This window comes from Cucurbita pepo, chromosome 16, assembly GCF_057944985.1.
Source record: "Cucurbita pepo subsp. pepo isolate OVF chromosome 16, ASM5794498v1, whole genome shotgun sequence".
Classification (NCBI taxonomy): Eukaryota; Viridiplantae; Streptophyta; class Magnoliopsida; order Cucurbitales; family Cucurbitaceae; genus Cucurbita; species Cucurbita pepo.
Genome location: NC_141813.1, coordinates 4111092 through 4134246, shown reverse-complemented (window position 1 = coordinate 4134246; position 23155 = coordinate 4111092).

Genomic DNA, 23155 nt, shown 5'->3' with positions numbered 1-23155 from the left:
AATTAATTACTTATCAAGATTATTTTAATTTTTTTGGCCAAATAAGAAGTTGCAGGCCAATCGAGGACGAGACCAGCAGGTTGAGACAACAAGTAATCCTTTTCTGAGTCGGTTTTAAGTACATGTGCTTTTGTTGTTGAAAACTTAATTTGAATATTTTGTGTTGTAAAGTATACTTGATTCACATGTTTTACTTGTCATGTATGAATTTTTTTATTTTATGACCGATTTTCGAAGCAAAAATATCTATGTTAGTGGTAACTCATGTGAATCGAACAGTCGATGAACAGGTGTTATAGAAGCATTGCTCGAGAACTATGCGGTAACAGTGGGGATCGTCCCAAGGCATCACGTCGTGTCTGTTTATTTTGAATATCTACATTTAGTTTTTAATTGTTTGTTGAATATTGGTCAAGGTAAGAAGCGCTCCTTGAGAACTATGTGGTCCAGAGGGTGTCGTCGCAAGGAATCCAGTCGTCTGTTTATTTTAAATTTCTACATTTCTTTTTGAGCTGTTTGTTGGTGGTCGGTTGAGGTAAGAAGCTGCAACACCCCAAAAATAAAGCAAAGCCACCCATGTAAGACCGAAACGATCCAATAAAAAAGTTAAGAGGATTAAGCAAGGAAGGGTCTTTAGCAAGTAATTTCTATACCCTAATGAGTAACTGTAATGAATAAGGCCTTTGAAAAAGTATTGGGAATGAAAGCGTAAGCGAAAAGACGAAAAGGTCACTTTCCAATTTTTAAGAAATTTTTTGGATATTTAATTCCTTATCTAGAGGGAATTTCAAGATGCTCAAGGACGGAAAAATGACCAATAAGAGATGAAGAAAAGTTTAGGAAAATTATGAATTTTTTGGAAAAAATAATAATAAAATATTTTGAAAGTGGCAAATTACCAAATTACCCGGATTATATGGATAATTACGAAAGTGCCATTCTGCTGAAAATAAAAACCTCTGCATGTGACCATCTCCACAAAGACCTTCGAATCTGAAAATCGTGTCATTGGATTTTCCCCAAATTTGGATACAATCTAGAACGTTCAAAGATCATCAAATCCCACAGTCGAAATTCAAACTCATAGTTGGTAGCTCGCTGATCGGAGAGGATATTTCCGACGAATTATCCAGAAAATTCCAAATCACGACGATTCTGGAGCTCTCAATGTCGGTGGAAGCTTCCCCTATAAAGTCTGAAGTTGGGGCAAAGTTTTAAGACAAGAATCGAGTGATGAGAATTCCTAAAACTCAAGTTTGAAGCTCTTAAATTATGGGTTTTTCTTTCTCGAGGCTATGGTTAATCATTTTCCTTCCTACGAACTCTTACATATTTCGTATGGGATTTACAACAAGTTTCGTGGAGGAATCAGGCACTGAAAAGTTTTATAATCGGCTGTCCAACAAAAGGTTTCTAGACATACTCCGGCGAGAAACATGTTTTCCGATGAACTTTGGAAGGTTATAACTTGTGCTACAGACCACAAAAAGGTATGAACTTGGTCTCTACTTCTTGCTTGAAATTTCATCTAAAGATTTCGTGGAGCAATAGAATCCGTTAGATGTCTATATATAGCTGTAAAAAGGTAAAACCAGAGTGGTCTAATAAGAAAAAATCGAGATTTTTCTAGCTACCAATGAAGAAGATGAAGTCCAAAGTCAAAGGTCAAACTTTGACCAATAAAAGTCAAAGATAGGTATATGTTGACCTTCCCTCGTTTTTCGCAATTTGAACCTCCTTCCTGACCGGTTCTCATAAAATTTTTTATGGTTCTAGAAACTAGACAAACTAAGGAGTCTGTGGAAGGAAATTTTAGATAATTCGAATACTGGAAGCTCATGAATGGAAATCCCAAATGTCGACAATGAGGTAAGTAGTGACCTTGGACGTTTTGTTAAAACATACTTGTAATGGAAATCCCAAATGTCAACAATGAGGTAAGTAGTGACCTTGGACGTTTTGTTAAAACATACTTGTAGGAATCCATTGGATTTTCCATATGAACCCTAAAATAAGTATGAATTTAGGATATATGAAAGAAAAACAAAAAGAACTTTGCGTTAAGGCCCTGAACTGATCAAAATGCTCAGGATTTAAGTAACGTTAAAATAACCCACTAAATGAACTCCTAGGACGACTTATGAAAATTTAAAAGCTATTGGAACACGTTAAGTAGCAAAACCAAGAATTATGGGTAAAATGACCAAAATGCCCCTAGGACGACTTATGAAAATCCAAGGTCTATACGTGCTCCAAATGGTTTCGTACTTCTTATAAGGTCTATTATGAAGAACATGAAGATATGTTTGTGGTTTCAAGTTGATTGGAGCAAGTTTGGAACCTAAACCAAGTTAGGACCCAAGAAACACCTAAAGGAAACACAACAGGAATCAAGACTCTTCTAGAACCCTCTAAAGAACTCCTTAGGAATTTATGACCTTCTAGAACAACTCATGCTAAGATGGGTTCATATGGTTACAACGTAAAGTTACAACTTATGCCTCAAGGAATTACGAACCTTAGAAACTTACAAGATCGAGAACAAAGAACAATACCACACAAGCTTTACAACTACCCAAGTAAGAAGATGCAAGGTACCACTCAAGGATAAGGGACCTATGACCTCCCACCATGCAATGCTTTTTGAGGCCCAAGATTTCTTCTTCTAGGTGGGATGTCCTGCACCATGTTTCCTTTGCAGAATATCATGATTGGCCTCATTTCTCTCACTTAGAAGAGCCCTGCACCATGTTACGGGTACCCAAAAGATTTGCAGGATGCCATGTTCATGTATGCATCAACCACATGACCTTTATGGTTTTTCATGGGGAGTAGTCTAAGGCAATGATGGAACAAGAAGATAGTAAGTTACCCTAGCCAAGAATCAACTCCTAAGACCTCCCAAGGTACAACGTGCTCATGACTTAGACTACGCTGCTTGGAACGCATGAAGCCTTTAGTGTAAGGTTTCAGACTATATCATAGGGCAAGCCCTTGATGCAGGATTAGACTATATCTCTTGGAACTTAAGAAGTCTTGGATGTTGGTTTTCAAACTATGCCGCTTGGAATGCATGAAGCCTTGGGCATAGGTTAGCAGACGGTATCGGAGGGCAAGCCCTAAGATGCGGGTTAAGACTACGTCTGTTAGGATCGATACCAGTTGTTAGCTCTGATACCAATTGTTAGGATCGCACAACAACGCACACGCTCGATCTAGATGAACACAAAGAATGAGATAGTGAAATTGCAAGGAGAACTCTGGCTAAAAGGATTTTGTTTTTATTGATGACTTCAGGTATGTACAACAAGAGAGAGTACAGAGAAAAGAAAAGTACGACTTCAAAGCTCTACCGGATCAGATATATATATAGTATAGTTTACTATATATAGCTTTACCAGATTTAGCCATCTACTATATATAGCTATTTACCATATATAGCTTTGCCGGATATTGCTTTACCATATATAGCTTTACTATATATAGCTTTACCAAATATAGCTTTACTGGATATAACCGTTGACCAAGCTATAAATAAGTATCAGGCTCCATAACCTAACAATTCTCCCACTTTGAGACTGATCTAGTCAACCAAGAATTTCACTCTCAAACGACCATGAGCATCTTCACTGCACCATACCAATTGAGGTTTTGCACAACCTCAATATTCCAACATTAACACATTTTGTCAACATGTTTGCTGGATTCTTTGCACCCTCTATCTTCTCAAAACACATCACCATCTTCAACTAACCTCCGAGTGAAATGGCATCGCCTTCTGTGTTTTGAATGATAGACCGGGTTCCTTGCCAACAGCATGAGTCTCAAGAGTTTATTGAGTATCTGCTACAACATCACTATGTGAATCTTTTAGCAACTCAACCTCAACTCCCACTTGCTTCACCTCTAGTTTCTCAGCAAGAGTCTCAGGAGTTTCTTGAGTATCCGCTACAACATCACTCTGCGAATCTTTGAGCAACTCAACCTCAACTCCCACTTGCTTCACATCTGGTTTCTCAGCAAGAGTCTTAGGAGTTTCTTGAGTATCCGCTACAACATCACTCTGCGAATCTTTGAGCAACTCAACCTCAACTCCCACTTGCTTCACCTCTGGTGTTTCAGCGACGCTTCCGGCCGACGCAACCCCCTCTGGAGTTTTAGCGATGCTTTCGGCCGATGCAACCCCCTCTAGAGTTTCAACGACGCTTCCGGCCGAAGCAACTTCCTCTGGAGTTTCAGCGACACTTTCGGCCGATGCAACCCCCTCTAGAGTTTCAACGACGCTTCCGGCCGACGCAACTTCCTCTGGAGTTTCAGCGACGCTTTCGGCCGATGCAACCCCCTCTAGAGTTTCAGTGACGCTTCCGGCCGACACAACTTCCTCTAGAGTTTCAGCGATGCTTTCGACCGACGCAACCCCCTCTGGAGTTTCAGCGACGCTTCCGGCCGACACAACCCCCTCTGGAGTTTCAGCGACGCTTCTGGCCGACACAACCCCCTCTGGAGTTTCAGCGACGCTTCCGGCTGACGCAACTTCCTCTGGAGTTTCAGCGATGCTTCTAGCCGACGCAACCCCCTCTAGAGTTTCAGCGACGCTTCCGGCTGACGCAACTTCCTCTGGAGTTTCAGCGATGCTTCTAGCCGACGCAACCCCCTTTGAAGTTTCAGCGACGCTTTCGGCCGAAGCAACTTCCTCTGAAGTTTCAGCAACGCTTCCGGTCGATGCAACTTCCTCTGGAGTTTCAGCGACGCTTCCAGCCGATGCAACCCCATCTGGAATTTCAGTGACGCTTCCGGCCGACGCAACTTCCTCTGGAGTTTCAGCGACACTTCCAGTCGACGCAACCCCCTTTGGAGTTTCAGCGATGCTTCCGGCGGACACAACCCCCTCTGAAGTTTTAGCGACGCTTCCGGCCAACCCAACCCCCTCTAGAGTTTTTAGCGACGCTTTCAGCCGACGCAACCCCCTCTAGAGTTTCAGCGACGCTGCTTCCGGCCGACGCAACCCCCTCTAGAGTTTCAGCGATGCTTCCGGCTGACACAACCCCCTCTGGAGTTTCAGCGACGCTGCTTCCGGCCGACGCAACCCCCCACTGGAGTTTCAGCGACGCTTCCGGCCGACACAACCCCCTCTAAGTTTCAGCGACGCTGCTTCCGGTACTTTTCTTCAATTCTCTAGCAGTCTTTGTGAAGCTAACTCGTTTCTATTTGCTCGTAACGCAGTTCTCTTAAGGATTCATAACAATCTCCGCATCAAATACACCTTGTTCATAGCCGACGGTTTTTCGTACATATTCGACAGCGTCTTTAACAGACCTGACGTTGTCTTCTCCTTGATAATGTTGAACGCCACGTTTCTGGATAGCGTCAACCAGATCAGCCCCAAGGATTGTCGATCCTTGAGCTTCCACTGTTCCGTGTTCATGGTATCCGGCTTCACCCCCAACAGAGGTTCGTGAAGATCTTTCTGGTACAGATAATCTTCAATCTGCATTTTCCAGAAACCGAAATCGGATCCATCGAACTTCTCAATTCCAATCTTTGAACTTTCCATCTTCACAGATCGTGGTGAGTTTCGCCTGGCTCTGATACCAGTTGTTAGGATCGATATCAGTCGTTAGCTCTGATACCAGTTGTTAGGATCGATACCAGTCGTTAGCTCTGATACCAATTGTTAGGATCGCACAACAACGCACACGCTCGATCTAGATGAACACAAAGAATGGGATAGTGAAATTGCAAGGAGAACTCTGACTAAAAGAATTTTGTTTTTATTGATGACTTCAGGTATGTACAACAAGAGAGAGTATAGAGAATAGAAAAGTACGACTTCAAAGGTCTACCAGATATATATATATGGTATAGTTTACTATATATAGCTTTACCAGATTTAGCCATCTACTATATATTGATATTTACCATATATAGCTTTGCCGGATATAGCTTTACCATATATAGCTTTACTATATATAGCTTTACCAAATATAGCTTTACCGGATATAACCGTTGACCAAGCTATAAATAAGTATCAGGCTCCATAACCTAACAACGTCGATTGGAACTCATGAAGCCATGAACGTAGGTTAAGATTGTATCGAGGAACTGGTGAAGCTTTGGACATAGGATTGTTAGGTGAATAGCTAGTGCCATAAATCCTAGGGGGAGTGTCTTGGAGAACGGATCAAGAACAGAACAAGAACAAAGAAAGTATCAGGAACAAGAGAAAGATCAAGGTCTAGAACATGGATCAAGAACCAAGTTCTAAGGACAAGAACCAATAACCAAGAACCAAGAACCATGTAGTAAGGCCCTTAAAGGATAACCAACGTTTCATAATCCAGGGACCAAGGTCCTCAGGATAATCAAGATAAGAACCCAAACTCAAGAACAAGAACCGGAGAACTTAAGTACTTACAACAATAACAAGAACAAGAACAAGACAACAACAAAGAATGTGGTACCCTAGAATATTAAGGACATGATTAAGAGCCTACAAGTAGGCTACTTATAGAGTCTTTGTCTCATTCTTTATTCTCCATTTGTTTTAGGTAATAAGGAGTTGGTCGAGGTCGGGAGCGGACTCTGTAGCAGGTGCCATAGGCAAACCTCACTCGTTGTCCTCAACCCATTTGTTTTAAAACGTTTTGTGCCCGTTCGTTATTTTATATTTTAACTAGTATGTTGTGTTATAAATACTTATGTATAAACTTTATTTTGATATTATGTGAATATAATTTTTTAAATTCTTTTGTTTATTTCACGAAAAAAATTTCCGTCTTTTAGAACAATCGCGATAGCCCGATCCTTACAGAGTGGTATCAGAGCCCAAGGTTGCTCTATGGCCTAGCTTAGGAGGACTCCCTACTAGACCAAGTAAGTATACCTTTAAACTCTTAACTAGCAATTTGACAGAGTGAGAGTATAAGATTACATATCGTTTTTAGTGTTTTGTATGCCAATTCCAAGTACAATTTATTAAGTTAAACACTTGTGTTAAGGAATCTCAAATGTGTATTAAGAACAAGTATCAAAGAAAACAAGAATGAACAAAAGAAAACTTACCCTAATATAGTTAATATAAAGGTTTCAAAAGTGGGATTTGAACCCACACCCACTCACGAGGACTAGAACTTGAGTATGGGGCCTTAGACCACTCAACCATCCTGACTATTTATTTTGAGATCTAACATTGATTGGAGAGGGGAATGAAGCATTCCTTATAAGGATGTGGAAAACTCTCCCTAATAGACGCGTTTTAAAACTTTTAGACATACAACGATAAGTAACAGAAAAAAAAATAATATCTGCTAACAATTGGAGAGGGGAACCAAGCATTTTCTTTAAGGTTGTAGATAACTCATTTTAGTAGACATATTTTAAAATCGTGAGGCTGATGGTGATACGTAATTAGCCAAAGTAGACAATATCTAATAGAGGTGGGCTTGGTTTGTAACAAATTGTATTAGAGCTAGTTATTGGGTGGTGTGCCAACGAGATTACTGGGAACACAAGGGGGTGGATTATGAAATACCACATCGGTTGGGGAGGGGATGAAACATTTCTTATAAGCATGTGGAAATCTCTCACTATTAGATGCGTTTTAAAACCGTGCAGTTGACGACAATATGTAACGAGCCAAAGTAGACAATATCTAGGCTAATACTCATAATTTGTTGGAATAGTTCAGTTGATTAGAGCGTATGATTGTTAACGATAAGGTTGGGGAGGTTCAAGCTCTCTTTTTAGCAATGGGAATGAATCATTCCATTTTAGTATGTGGAAAAATTTAACCCTTCAACCAAAATGGACAATGTCATATAATTATGGAGGTTCATGATTCCTAACATTGTTACACAGTCTTAGTCTAGCATCCTTAATAATAATGTTGAGTTATTTTTAAGGGGTACCTTCGATACAAAAACATAATGTAAAAAATATTTTCGCATAAAGCAGTTACATCATGCATATTCTAGTGACTCTAGTTCCCTAGAAAACTAGGGTCGTTAAATATAATCTACACCTGAACTTTCTATGACATAGAGAAAAACCCGTGGCAACTTGCTCGACCAAGGATTCGATTACCGCCTACAAGTGATTACTTATTTAGTTGCACTATATATTACTTTTCCTTTCTGGGGGATCACTAATTGTTAGTTAAGGTCACAGAGGAGGGTCGTCTCGAGCCGTCAGTTCTATGTGTTACGAGTTGTTGTCCTTAGTTTTCAAATCTCGTTCCAATTTTTATCAATTTTTTTCTTTGTCACGCAAGTTTTATGTGTTACGAGTAGTTGTCCTTATTTTTCGAATCACGTAACAATTTTATCAATTTTTTTCTTTGTCAGTACCTGTCATGAAAAATGATTTGAAGCCTTGAAAATTGAGTTATTATAGTTGTGCTTTGAAGTTTTTAAAATTGAGTTATTGCCGTTGTGCCCTATTTAGCTTATCTAAGCTATTCCCGGCTATTGGTGCCATGCAGTTTAACTCTTCTAAGCATTTCAGAAATCAGGTAATTTAGTTATGCTCTTACCATTTCCCCTACTATCGATTCAAGTTCCAATAGGTGAGTTGGCGAATATGCACTATATGACTATATGACATATGACTCCTGAAAGATCAAATGATTGGTGACTTGCCACTTGAGAATAGTTGGCGAGACCAAAACCTACGAAAGAAAAAAACATTAAAAAATTAAAAAAAAATTAAAAAACAAAAGCTTTGAGAACTAAACTTGATGGTTGGGTTGATGATTAGGGTTGCCTAATCAATTTGGTATGAGAGCCTAGGTTGCATCTATGTGGCCTATTCTAGAATTGATTTTATCTCTGGTTGATTCGTTTATGTTTTTCTTTTCTTCAAATCTGTCCATTTATTTCTTGCTGCCATTTCCATCCTCTTCATCATCTTTTGACCTTGTTCTTCTTTTCTTTTTAAAGATCATATTTAGACATTGAAAAAAAAAAAACAAAAAAAGAAATCCTTATCATATTTGTTCATTATAAATGGTGGTTACCATTTATTTTAGACCATTTATATCTTTATTTCTATATGGGCTATCAGATTTTAGACCATTTATATCTTTATTTCTATAAATGGTCCTTACGAGATTTATATGGGCTAAAATACTCCAAAATATTCTATAAGGGATGTGACTAGTTGTGAATTCTTCCTACCCTGGTCATATGCTATCAAAGTCGTTGTTGCTTATTCGCTTTTAGCTTATAACATTGCTTTCTTTAAACTTTTTTTTCAATGTATTTCCTTTCTCATGTTTTCTAAAATACTTCTCTCTTGAAGCTTGTTGTGGCTGAATTTTGTGATTACGCTAATATATGGTGGACATCATTGAAAATAGAGTGGAGGAGAAATTATGAAGAACCAATTGAAACGTTGGAGGAATTAAAGACATTAATGAGAAAAAGTTACATTTTGAAGCATTATTCTCGAGTACTCGAGTAAAAACTCTAGATTCTGCTATAGGGATCCAAAAGTATTGAAGAATATTACATAGAAAGGGAGGCCCTTATGAATAGAGCATGCATTGATAAAGACGAAGATGATACAATGGCGAGATTCCTCGGTGGGATGACCTGAAAACTTGCTCACTAAGTGGATAGGCAAGCATACTTCGATATACAAAAATTGTTATACCTTGCTATTAAAATTGCAGGGCAACTAGCTTGGGAGAACGAGAACTCCAAGAGGTATGCTATTTCTAAGTCTATTACTTACAACGCTTGGAAAAAAAAAATGCAAATATTGAAAGGATAAATTTCAAGGTTAGAGGCAAGTATGAGATTGAAAAAAAGAACAAAGATGAGACATCCAAGGGTAAATAGGAAGTGGAGGAATACAAGGTCATATTAGTGGTGATTATCCTAACAATTGAGTCATGATCATAAAGAATGGACAAGTTGTCTCACATAGTGAGGAAAGTGACCAAGATGAGCTAGTTGAAGAAGAAATCCAAGAGAATGAGGAGAAATTGAAAGCTTAAAAATTGGAAAAGAATAATGAAATTGACAAAAAAAATGAAAGAAAGTGAGTTGTTTGGCTAGAGTTGGAGAGGTTAGAAGCCGACTGTTTTCACAAAAACCATCTTTATACTTGTGTACAAGTAAGGATGTTTGGTCTCTAACGATAACAATTTTTATTTGCCTTGTATGTTTCAATCTCTTTTACAAGAATTTGAGAATGTGTTCCAAGATGAAGTACCTAAAGGACTACCTCTCATGAGAGATATTGAACATAAAATAGATTTTATAACGGGTGCAATCATTCCTAATAGGCCAGCTTATAGAGAAAACCCAACTAAGACTAGAGAAATTTAGAGGCAAGTTGGGGAGCTCATGGAGAAGGGCTATATACGAGAGAGTTTGAGTCCATGTTCTGTACCAGTCTTATTGATGCCAAAGGAAGATGGAATGTGGCACATGTGCGTGGATTCTTGAGCCATCAACAAAATCACTGTAAAGTATCAACGTCCTATTCCTAGGCTAGACCATATGCTTGATGAATTGCATGGTTCATATCTATTTACAAAGATTGATTTGAAATCTGTATATCATTAAATTAGAAGGCATATAGAAGATGAATGGAAAAGAGTTTTCAAGACTAAGGTTGGATTGTATGAATGACTTGTTATGACTTATGGGTTAACTAATGCTTTTAGTACTATGCGCTTAATGAATCACGTTTTAAGAGAATATTTAGGAAAGCATGTTGGTGTACATGTTAATGATATTTTAATTTATTCAAAGACTTTGTATGAGCATGTGAAGCATGTTAGGTAAGTTTTGATTATGCTTAGGAAAGAGAAACTTTACGCTAATTTTAATAAGGGTAGTTTTTGCATGGAAAAAGTTAACTTTCTTGGCTTCATAGTTGGTAAAAATGGAGTACAAGTAACTTCTTGCTATGAAGCTGAAGGATTCCTTAATGTGAATGAAAAGAGACCGTAGATAGGATTTTGAAACTTACCCCTAATTCGAGCCCAAAATGGATTTTCTTCAATTGGGCTTGTTTTTTAGGTTATTTCTCTTTGTTGTCTTCTATGGAAACATTCCTTGGAGGTACAATTGGGATTGTCCTTGCTTGACATATTCTTGTGTATCCTCGGATTGAAATTTTGAGTTTTCCTTGAAGCTGTTCAATGACGAATTGGATTGGGGGAATGATTTCTAGGCACTTTCAGCTTTGTAAGAACAAGTTTGAATCGAAATGGTGTAGAATTGCTCTCGAATTTGGAAGAAATCTGAGAGTAGGAGACCCAAAATCTAAACGCTTATTGCTTACTATTGGGAGCTCGATTCTTGTTCAAACTATTGCCTAAACGTTTATGAACAACATAGTGGAAAATAGATAACATTAGTTTCAATAAAAATAAAGCAATGCCCTAATATAACCTAAGGATCATTAAAAATAACATGAATGCAACTGCCCTAAATTTGATTCCTTGGCCTTCAACGCAACGTTGTCATCCGTAAATGGGTATCTTACCTTTACTTTAAAATAAGAGTAGCATGTGGATTGAGTACTTTAATAAATACTCAGTAAGTAATCCCACTGTTAGGGTCGGAATATGAATCACGTGTAATATAGTGGGATCTATCCTTTCATAAATACATTGTGGCATGGGATTGGGCTTTGCTTTTCAGTCCGAGCAGAGTTGAATATGTTGTACTTCCCTACACACGACCCATGAATGTGCATATTGGCCACCAGGTGGGTTGGTATAAGAGTACTCTGTGGGTCTGCCTCGTCGAGCTTGTGCACACTCACACTACCAAATACCATGAAGGGAAAAGACCCGCATAATATCATAAGGAACATAAATATTGTAAGGTATGTGTCTGTACTAATCATAATGGGGAAGTATCCCGATGCACCTCCCATATAAAATACATGAGATCCCTAACATTAAAACACGACATAATGTTCCTATGAGACATACATACTTGATTATTGTCATATTGTTCATGATTAACAATACATAGGCATAGGGTGTACTAAACATAATATAGAAGTATCTCGATGCACGTGGTATACAAAATGCATGAGGTCCCATAACATTAAAGAATGACATATATTCATGGCACTAGTCGTACCTCCAATCTATTCCTAGCATAGTGTTTCTATGAGATATAAATACTTGATTCATTTCATATTTTTAATAATTAACAATACATGATTATTTTAATGTCTCATAGTCCTAGAATAGTGATATACGATATGTTGCATACGTCATACAATCCTAAAACACGACATGTGTAGGGGCCACAGGTAGCGATGTCCATTCCCTGTCATCATCCCCACCATCTATTTCATTCTCCATTTCCACGAAATTCTCTATTTATTTGTGTGGGGATCAGGGTAAGGGATTCATCGCAAGGAAGTGGCAGGGATGGATTCCCCATGAGTCAGTCTTAGAGGAAAAGGCCAAGAGTGTTGAAGATGAAAGGCCAAGAATCTTTACAGGAACAATGACTTTTTATGGGTTAGGAAACAGTGGCATCCTTATGTCTAGATTTAGTTTTAGAAGACCTTATAAATACGTTTGTTATTACTATTGTAAAACCGTAAAGTAGAGCAGAGAAAAAAAAGAAACAGAGAAGCAATAGAAGATTGGTTTTTCAGATAAACAGAGTGTTCTTTGTCTCCTTCTATCGTCAGTGTGTGAGAGATTTATTTCACAAATTTATGAGTTTTCTTTAAAAATTTGTATCAAGCCAATGACGAATGTGACGGGTCAAATGCGGCTATCGCATTCATATGAAAGCTTTTCTCGGTTCTCAAGATGCATGGGAGGTGGTCGAAGAAGGGTTAGAAGAACCAAAAGATACCACAGGTTATACAGCGGCACGAAACAAGGTGTTAAAAGAGGTGCGATAAAAGGATAAGAGGACACTATACATGTTGTTCCGAGTCGTTGACGAGTCGGGCTTTGAGAAGCTTGCCAGTGCAACTACTTCAAAAGAAGTGTGGGACACTTTAGGAAAAGTGTTCAAAGGATCGACCGAGTCAAGCAAGTGCGTCACCAAACTTTTCGTGGCAAGTTGGAGAGCATGAAGATGAAGGAGTCAGAAAGTGTATCTGACTACATCATGCATGTACAAACTGTGGTAAACCAACTCAATCGAAATGGAGAAATGTTAGCCGAGACCCAGGTTTTGGAGAAGATTTTAAGGTCATTAACCAACAACTTTGAGAATGTTGTATGCGCGATAGAAGAGTTAAAGGACCTAGCGACGTTCACAGTCGATGAGCTAGCCGGTTCTCTCGAGGCACACGAGCAACGTAAGAAGAAGAAGGAGGAAACACTCGATGAAGCACTTCAAATCAAGGCGTCAATCAAAGATGAAAAGGTACTCTACTCTCAAAATTTTGAAGGTAGACGTTTTGACCGTCAAAGTAGTAAAAATGGTCATGGTGGTCAAGGCAGCAGTCATGAAGGAGAGTATAAGAAGAAGGGACAGTTGAGACAAGAAAATTGGCATGGAAGAGGACGCAGTCAAGGAAGAGGGGACCGATCAATTTACTCCAACATTCAGTGCTACAAATGTCACATACATGGTCACTATACAAATGATTGTAACTCTGATAAATGTTACAACTGTGGCAGAGGGGCGTTTTGTAAAAGATTGTCGAGCTGATAAAAAGGTGGAAGAAACAATCAACCTAGCCTTGGATGACGCAACAAACGAAGGTCTTCTCTTAATGGCTCAAAATGAAGATCTGAAAGCAAAAGAACACGGCAGAGCAAAAGACGATGACGGTAGTTGTGAGGCGGTGGAAGTCGTTGGAAACGAGGGGATACGCAGCGGATTTGGCAAAATTGCAATATTGGAGACGAGAAAATCGAAGAAGGAATCTGGATTGAACACGCGATCAGCGAACGAGCCAAAGAAACTTTCGGATCATCAGAAGGAGAACAGAGATTTAGAGCAACAACCAAAATCTGCCGTGGATAAATCTGTGGAGATGTCTCAGTTGCAGACCTTGAAATCACTGAAAAAGAAAAGAAAGCTTGAAATGGAGATTGAAAGGTTAGAGAAGGAAGTGGCGGAACTGAGTGAGAGTTCTTTCTATCTCAAATAGGAGAAGGAAGAGAATGGGAAGGTAATTTTTGAGCTTCTGAAGAGAAATTGAAGGTGTGGAGAGAGAGAGGTCAGTTGCTGATGAGTCGTGGGTTCAAAACCGGAGGTGCGCGCTAGGAAGTGAAATTCTTTACATTGAAGCGTGGCACCATGCGGATCGGGTCGAACATCCTTCGAGTGAAACTGGGTTAGACGTGGGCATGGGTCGGAAGAGCTACCGCGTGTCGCATATCGAGTGGAGACGCGTCACTTTACAACGTGCCTGACGCGTTATTCCACCCAATTGTCAATACGTGTCCCTCAGGCTGTCTGACACGCGGCTTGCTGGTTGTCTGACGCGCTTTCCCTCCCGCAATTTGACATGTGGCTTGCTGGAAAATTTTCTCTACTGACAGTCGCAATACTGAATCTGGCCTTCAAAGTCAGTTCATTTACCTCCTTCTTGTTCCTGAAAGGACTCTCAGAAATCCTAGAATTTCATCCTTCATAGAAGAACATATCGAACAGCTCAGATCTAAAAAAAAATTGTGAAAGTCATTTACCTCCTTCTTGTTCCTGAAAGGACTTGAATTTCATCCAACGTCATCTGGGTAATTGTAGACAGACTGACTAAGACAACCCACTTCATTCCAAGAAAGTCCACATATCGAGTGGATCGGTGGGCTCAGTGATATATCAAGGAGATAGTACGCCTACACGGGGTACCAGTGTCCATAGTATCAGACCGGGACACCAGGTTCACCTCTCAGTACTAGAGGAGTCTTTAGAAGGCACTAGGAACTCAGTTGAGGTTCAGTACAGCATTCCATCCTCCAACGGACGGACAGACTGAAAGGCTGAACCAGGTTTTAGAGGACATGTTGTGAGCCTGCTCCTTAGATTTCGCTGGGTGCTGGGACGAACATCTGCCTTTAATGGAGTTTGCCTACAACAATAGTTATCAAGCGACCATTCAGATGGCCCCCTTCGAGGCACTGTATGGGCGTAGGTGTTGAACACCTGTGTTTTGGGAAGAGGTAGGCACGCAGCAACTACTAGGACCAGAGTTGGTCCAGGTCACCAACGCAGTGGTGCAGAAAATCAAGCAGAGAATACTCACCGCACAGAGTCGACAGAAAAGTTATGCATATGTGCATAGAAGGGACCTTAAATTTGAGGTGGGTGACCACGTGTTTCTGAAGGTGGCCCCTATGAGGGGGGTATTGAGGTTCAGAAAGAAAGGGAAATTGAGCCCAAGGTTCATAGGCCCCTTCGAGATTTTAGACAGAGTTGGGGTTGTGGCTTACAGAATTGCCCTACCACCGAACCTTGCCGCCGTGCACAATGTGTTCCACATATCCATGCTGCAAAAGTATACTCCCGACCCTACTCATGTAATCGAGCATGGGAGGCTTCCTCTTTGAGAAGATCTGTCTTATGAGGAGAAGCCTAGTAGAATTTTGGCTCGAGACACTAGGCGGTTGCGTAATAAAGATATTCCCTTGGGAAAGGTCTCATGGGGTAACCGCCGTGAGGAAGAGGCAACCTTGGAACGAGAAGAGAACGTGAGGAAATCTTATCCCGAACTCTTCCAAGAGATAGCTACTTTCGGGGACGAAAGTTCCTAAGGAGGGGAGAATTTGTAACGCCAAAAAAAAAAACAAAAAAAAAGAAAAGGCGGGGGGCTAAGTCAACTGAGGGGCAAAAAGGTCATTTTGCCCCTCCAGCCCTAATAGGGGTCCAAGGAGAACCCCGTCAGATTCCCTGCCAAAGAAAGAAGGAGTTAGAGAGAAATTAAAGAGGAGTCAGCCGGGAAGATTAACGGACCACCGCCGGAATCCATCTCCAGACGAGACTCGTGCAAGGATTGAGAGGCTAGCAAGGCCGACGCTCTGTCAAAACCTAAGAACATTTCGCGAGGTAAGGTTTCTGAACGACATTGCTCAGATCTGAGTTGTCCCCTACGTGAATCAATCCTAAAATGCTGAAATATTCACCTAGGAACAACTCATGCACGGTCTGTGAAGAAGTTTGGCCGAGACCTCAACCCAAAGGCGGAGATCTGAGAGTCGTCCGAGAACGGTGAGCGAACTTCTGACATTCTTAAATCATCCGATAGTTAAGAAAAAATTACAGAAAAAATACTATGACGTAGCCTGTAACACGATCTAGAACTTTGCCGAAGGAATCATATCCATCGGATCTACAGATCGAAAGATATGAAAATTGGAAAAAATAGACTGGGTTTCGGTTTTCAGAGGACAGAGAAGAAAGAGAAAGAAAAAAAAAACGGCCGGCGAGCGGCAGAGGGCGGTGACAGGCGCCGAACACGCGTTGACCATCGATTGGAGCAACGCAGCTCCAGCGATGCATCGACACGTGTTGCCTGCAAGCCAGGACGAACCGCAACGCGAGCCAAACCGACCCGACCGGGCCGGCCTGGCCGACCTCGACTGCTGGCGCGTGAGCGCGCGTGGAACGGCCAATTTGGCCTGATTGTTTTCTGTTTGCCTGATTATTATCCCGATTCCAGTTCTAATTTTGTTTTTACGTGAATAGGGACCTAATTTAAAGAAATCAGTATTTTTGGACACCTCACGGGCAAAGAAACGCTAGCAAAAGGGCACGCGTCAACCAGATAAGTCACCACCCGGTATTTAGGAAGAAATACTTGTTGGATTCGCTTGGATTGTATGCATGCTAGTAGTTCTGCTTCAGATTAGCTCTCCATGTAAACTATTAGTCAGATTAACTATTGTGTTTATATTGGGTAAATTACATGAGTGTTGCTGTATGTTTTAAGCTTCCGCTATATGTGTGCATGCGTTAATTTATGTTAGAATTGTGTATGCCGGGTTTCGGGTGCTTGATGGACGAATTCGCCCCATTGAGCACGAACTTCGTGCTCTGGGTGCTGGATGGAGGTCATCGCCCCGTTGAGTCGGTATGCCTAGTTTGCATGAATTACATACTATGATGTTAGAAAAAGATTGCATGCACTCTGTTGATTGCTAGGGCCATTACTATGATAAGATTAGGGAATTTCTGTTAGGAGCGATATGCCGCTCTAGTCAGACTTAATTTTTCTCTAGAAACTTAGTGGTTTACCACGGCAAGAAGGTACCCCAGAGTGTTCATAGATTTCTAACGTGTGAACGGTATCTATAGCTTCGTGGGAGGACCAAGGGGTCCCTGATCAGTCCTTACTGCTCTTAGCCATTTCGGATGGGAAATGTGTCCCCACGTCGTACAGCCCATTAGCTGCATGGGAACGGGTTGGGTTGCGCCCCCCATAGGGGGACTAGATGGGCGTAGGGGTACTCAGCACACCCCTAGGCTAAGTACCATGTAGTCTCAGATAGCCATGTAGAGGTAGCACCTCATAGAGAGATACCGACCACATTAGTTTGGCATAAAGAACCTCTAGGCGTTTAATGAAAGAACGAAGAACCAGTGAAACCCAAGGGGCAAGCCCCAAGGGACCAAGATTAGGACCAGATGTCCTAGAACCGAAATAGGAAACCGTGGCAACCTGTTAAATTAAGATGCGAAGAGAGCCTACAAGTAGGTGGCTTACTGAGTATAATCTTTATACTCATCCTTGCTATGTTTTCCTTTTTTTTCAGGAGCACGAGGCGTCGGTCAAGAGTGGGCGTGATCAGCCGGGAAGTGTCACAGAGGAATGGGTTGTCCCGGGGCGTTAGTCCAGTCTTAGTCTTATATTTGCATTCTTTTGAAATTTATTTTCCAAACGGTCTTGTGTTCTGTGTTTGTCGTTCGAAAAACTTTATTGGAATTTGATGATTTTCTTTATTTCATATTTAAATCTCTTTGTGCATTTGTGTCGTGTCGTTAGTCACGGTCCGTAGTAAAATATTGGGCTGTGACAGATAGGGTTTCAACGCAATAACACAATAAAATTAATTAATTTAGTAGATCATTTGTACAATTATTCAACCATTCTTCTTCACTCATTTCCATCCTACTTTAATAGAGTTCACAGAAAGGTTATTTTGAAACAAATTTAATGTTAATAAAAGATACTTATTTAATAAGTTTTTCTCATCCATATTTTTTAAAAGTTTATTTGAATATTCTAGGTAACATTACCGAAGTAAAAAAAAAATCAAATTATTTATGAAATACTCAAGCCATGTACTAACTTAATCTGTCCGGTAAAGGTAAAGAGCCTATGAACTGATGAAGGTGAACGTTGGGCAGGCCATGGAAGTCAGAACAGACAATAATAGTGCAGTAGAATGTTTTGAATGTCTTGAATTTTATGTTAGTACATGATAGGACATATTGGATTTCAGTCAATTTTGTTAGGTGTTTGTGTGAAGCTTGATTTTCCTTTAAAACGGTTGAATTTCATGTTTTGAATTGATTACATAAGTCCATGACCTTATTTTAAAAATGTCTATTATGAATTTCCGTATTTATGATTTAAGCAGGCATGAGTTGACGTCACTAATTAGCTTAAGAAACTTAGGAGTGTTACATTTTATGTTATGATATGAATGAAATATATGTTATGAATCTACGTTGCGATATGAATGATATATAATGCTTGAACCTTCACATATTACACCACGCATATTATGTTAACATGTTCACGTTGTGCCTATGAGACATTGATAAACCATGTATATTAGCCATAAAATATTTGTCCAGTATACGTATGTATGTCTCATAGGAATGCTATGTCATTAAAAATAAAATGGATGTATTATTTGCATCATAACTATGTATCATGATTCAAAACTATAGGACCTCATTCATTTCGCATGTCAAATGCATCGAGAGACTTTCTCGTTATGATTAGTACACGTGTGTACACTTTCTTATTATGTACACTATGATATTATGCATGCTCCTTTCCCTTTGTGGTTTTTGGCAACGTTAGTGTTCGCTAGCCTGCCATCAGACCCATGAGGTATGTATACGAGCTCACTTAAGGGATCCATGTACGCATGTGTGTTTCGTGTATAGAAAAGTACTACACATCAAACCTTACTCGAACTTGAAGTAGACAATAAGGTCAAGATGTCTTAAGAAAAGATAGATCCCACCATGATTGTACGTGATTGCATTTTTAACCTGAATAGTGGGGTTACTTACTAAGTATTTTTACATACTCAAGTCACGTGCTACTTCTTTTCTAGATAAAGGTAAGCCAACAATGTATGAATGACGGCGTCACTGTGGAGACCATGGAAGTGAGTCAAAGTAGTTGCATTTGCATTTGATGTAGTAGCCCTTGGATTTGATAAGTGTGTTGCATTATTTTAAATTATTGTATTTTGATTTGGATATTTGTTGGTTTAAATGGTTTTTTATGAATCTTTTGAGTCCATAACATTTTTTTAGTAAATTATTTTAAAGGATTTATACACTTGGTAATCATGACATGCATGTCGTAGGGACCTTACTTTTTAATGGAAAATTAGAGTCGTTAGACAATAAGTAATCGATTGTACTTGATATATAATCTAAATTTTTTTAATTCTCGTACTCATTTAAAATGCATTCAAGTACATCAATTGATAAACTTTAATAATATAATAAATTAGATATATTTTATGGTGTATCAAATTGTTCATGTAATAGTTAAAAATAAAAACAAAAGTCCAAGTGGAAGGAATGGAAATCATGACGAGTTGTGAGAATTCTCGTGAATCCAATTGTCCATGCCAGATTGAAGAAAAATACTTCACTCATTTAATTTAGATCCATGATATGTCATTCCTCCCTGCTTAATTTGAGATACCTTTCACTTGTATTTTAGACACTTCCCCAGCAAATGTTTCATAAACTTGTGAGATTAAAGAAAGTTTAGGAAGATATTAATATTCATTTTGAGATTGTTTTATCAATGGTTATTATTTGTTTTACCGAGAGAGCTTGAAATTGGTCATTGCTTCATTTAAGGGTGTAATGCCTCTAAAAATTTGACCTAGATTTGTAATTTGAATCCAATTCATAACGGTCTTGATATTGCCCATCAAAATCAAGGATCAGAATTTAATTCAAAGTATTTAGAGTAATTTAATAAAAAATTTAAAAGATAATCTAAGTCATAGTTTAATAGGGAGAATTTTATGGTGTGATCGTGAAAACTTGTGCCAATAAGTAGCTATAGTTTAGTGACAAGAATTTCATGATGTAGTAATGAAACAACTTTATTTTCTTGGTTGTTCTCACCCAGGTTTGTTCAAAAATTTTAGGTTAGATACACCCAAACTAAAATAAATATATACATATAAATTTTAAGAAGTATACGAAAATAAAAACATTAAAATACAAAAACACAAACGTCTAGAATTTATAGTCTACCCTAATTCATAATTTATAGACGGATTTTCCACTACCATTGAAACGTCTAGAATTTGTATAATTTCATTCTTTATTTTTCTGAATCTTCTGCCAGAAAAGTCTTCTCCTACCAGAGCCTTCCTTTCTTAAGCACCTTGTAATTCTTATTCTATAAAAAATTTAATGATTCGGGAAGTTTATAAAAATTAGAAAAAGTACCATTTTCTTAATGTTTTTTCAATTTTACTTGTTCTTTGCTTCTAGATACAACCTAGTAGGGATTATACACTGTCTCTTATTGGAGACCTTGAGTGTTGCAAATTCTCCTCTCCTTTGAAAACTTTCGGTCATCGAAAGTGCTTATTCTAAAATAGGTCAGGGTACAAGGTTCTTATTCGCCTTCTGTTTCCCAAGTGGATTCTTCTACTCTATGATTCTTCCATAGGACCTTAACGAGAGAGATTTCCTTGTTTCTCAATCATTTGACTTTCTTGTCTATTATTTGAATCGGGTCTTCTTTATATGTTAGGTCATCTCTCAAGAAGAGAGTTTCATGAGCCAGTACGTGCGAACGATCTAGGGTATACTTCAGTAGTATGGATACATGAAAGATATTATGTACTGCAGACAAGTTTGGGCATTGCCCGATTCTATAGGCCACAGATCCAATCCTTTCTAATATCTCAAAGGGACGGATAAACCTAGGGCTTAGCTTCCCCCTTTTCACCTACCTGAGCACCCCTCTCATGGGGTGCTACCTTTAGGAATATATGATCCCCTACCTACAATTCCATGTCCTTGCGCCTTAGGTCTGCATAGCTTTTCTCTCGGCTTTGTGCGACCTGTATCCTAGCTTTAATCTTCTGGACTGCGGCGTTGGTAATTTGCACCAGCTCTGGCCCAATACTTGTCGTTTCCCCCCCTTCTTCTGATAAGATAGGGGATCGAAATCTTCGTCCATAAAGAACCTCGTATGTGGCCATTTTTATGGTGGCTTGGCAAGTATTATTATAAGCGAATTTCATAAGGGGTGGGTACTTATCCCAGCTTCCTGCAAAATCCATCACATATACCCTCAACATGTCTTCCAATATTTGCTTGAGCATTTCTGTTTGACCATCTATTTATGGGTGGAATGTCATACTATAACTGCGTACCCAATGTCTTTTGTTGAATTTTCTAGAAGCGAGATTTAAATCTGGCATCTCGGTCTAATACTATTGCCTTTTGTTGAATTTCCAGAAGTGTACCCAATACCGTTACTGATGAATATTCATTTTTAATGTTAGCAAGAGTAGCTTAGTTGGGAGATTGTTAGACTGAAGATTTGAAGGTCACACGTGTTTTATCCACGTTCAACGCACCTAATACAAGTTTATTACCTGACTATACAATCTAAAAACATAACTTGCTTATTCAATCTAAAATTAGTGATTATTTCTTTTTTAAACATAATGAATTAGCGGAAATACCTTTACTTATGAGTTTTCATTTTTAATATTAGCGGGGATAGCTCTGTTGGGAGAGCGTCAGACTGAAGATTTGAAGGTCGTGTTTGATCTCCACGTTCACCGCAACTGATTCTAGTTGCTTAACCCGATTATTCAATCTAAAATTAGTCATTGTTCCTTTCTGAAATCTCAATGAATTATCGGAAATACCTAACGTGTTCTAGTTCACCGCACCTTATACAAGTTGGATAACTTGAATATCTTATAAAAAATTAGTGATTATTTATATTTAAAATTTCAATGAAGTAGCGAAAATACCTTTACTGATGAATTTTCATTTTTAACAATAGTGTGGATAGTTCAGTTGAGAGAGCGTTAGATTGAAGATTTGAAGGTCTCGTGTTCGATCTCCACGTTCATCGCACCTGTAACTATTTGCATAACCTAACTATTCTAATTTTATTTTAAGGTCACGTGTTCGATCTCCACGTTCATCGCACCTGTAACTATTTGCATAACCTAACTATTCAATAAAAAAATTAGTCATTATTTCTTTTGAAATCACAATGAATCAGCGAAAACTTTTGAAATCTCAATGAATCAGCGAAAATATCTTTACTGATGAATTTTCATATCTAATGATTGCGGGGATAGTTCAGTTGAGAGAGCGTCAGACTGAAGGTCATTAGTTGAAATACCGTTTTTTATCCAACTGGCACAACTTTTTATGTTATCTGGGATGGCTTAGTTGGGAGAGCATTAGATTGAATATTGGAAGGTCTTGGTTCGATCTGCATTCATTGCACCTTATAGTTTAGTTGATTATTATTTCTTTTTAAAATATAATGAATTATTGGAATTTTTATTTTTAATGTTAGTAGGGATAGCTCAGTTGGGAGAGTGTCAAACTAAAGATTTGAAGGTCACGTGTTTAATCTCCACGTTCACCGCACCTGTAACTATTCAACTGGATTATCACATTAACAATTTGAATCAAATAAAGTGACATTAACCATTTGAATCACCTCAACCCCACTTGTTGAACTTGACCAAATGTCTATAACATAACACTAACAAAGTCTTTTTAATCTAAAATACCATTGAACTTGACCATTATAGTGCCTCTCAAACGTAGGTAAAGTTTAAATTCGAGTCTCTTTGTCAAACTCATTTGGGTGCTCATCTCAACAATGATGGCGTTCAACAAGAGAGACCTCGAAAATAGCCGGACTCGAAAATAGCCGGATTATTGCATTAACCATTTGAATCACCTCAACCCCACTTGTTGAAATTGAAACAAATATCTATAACATA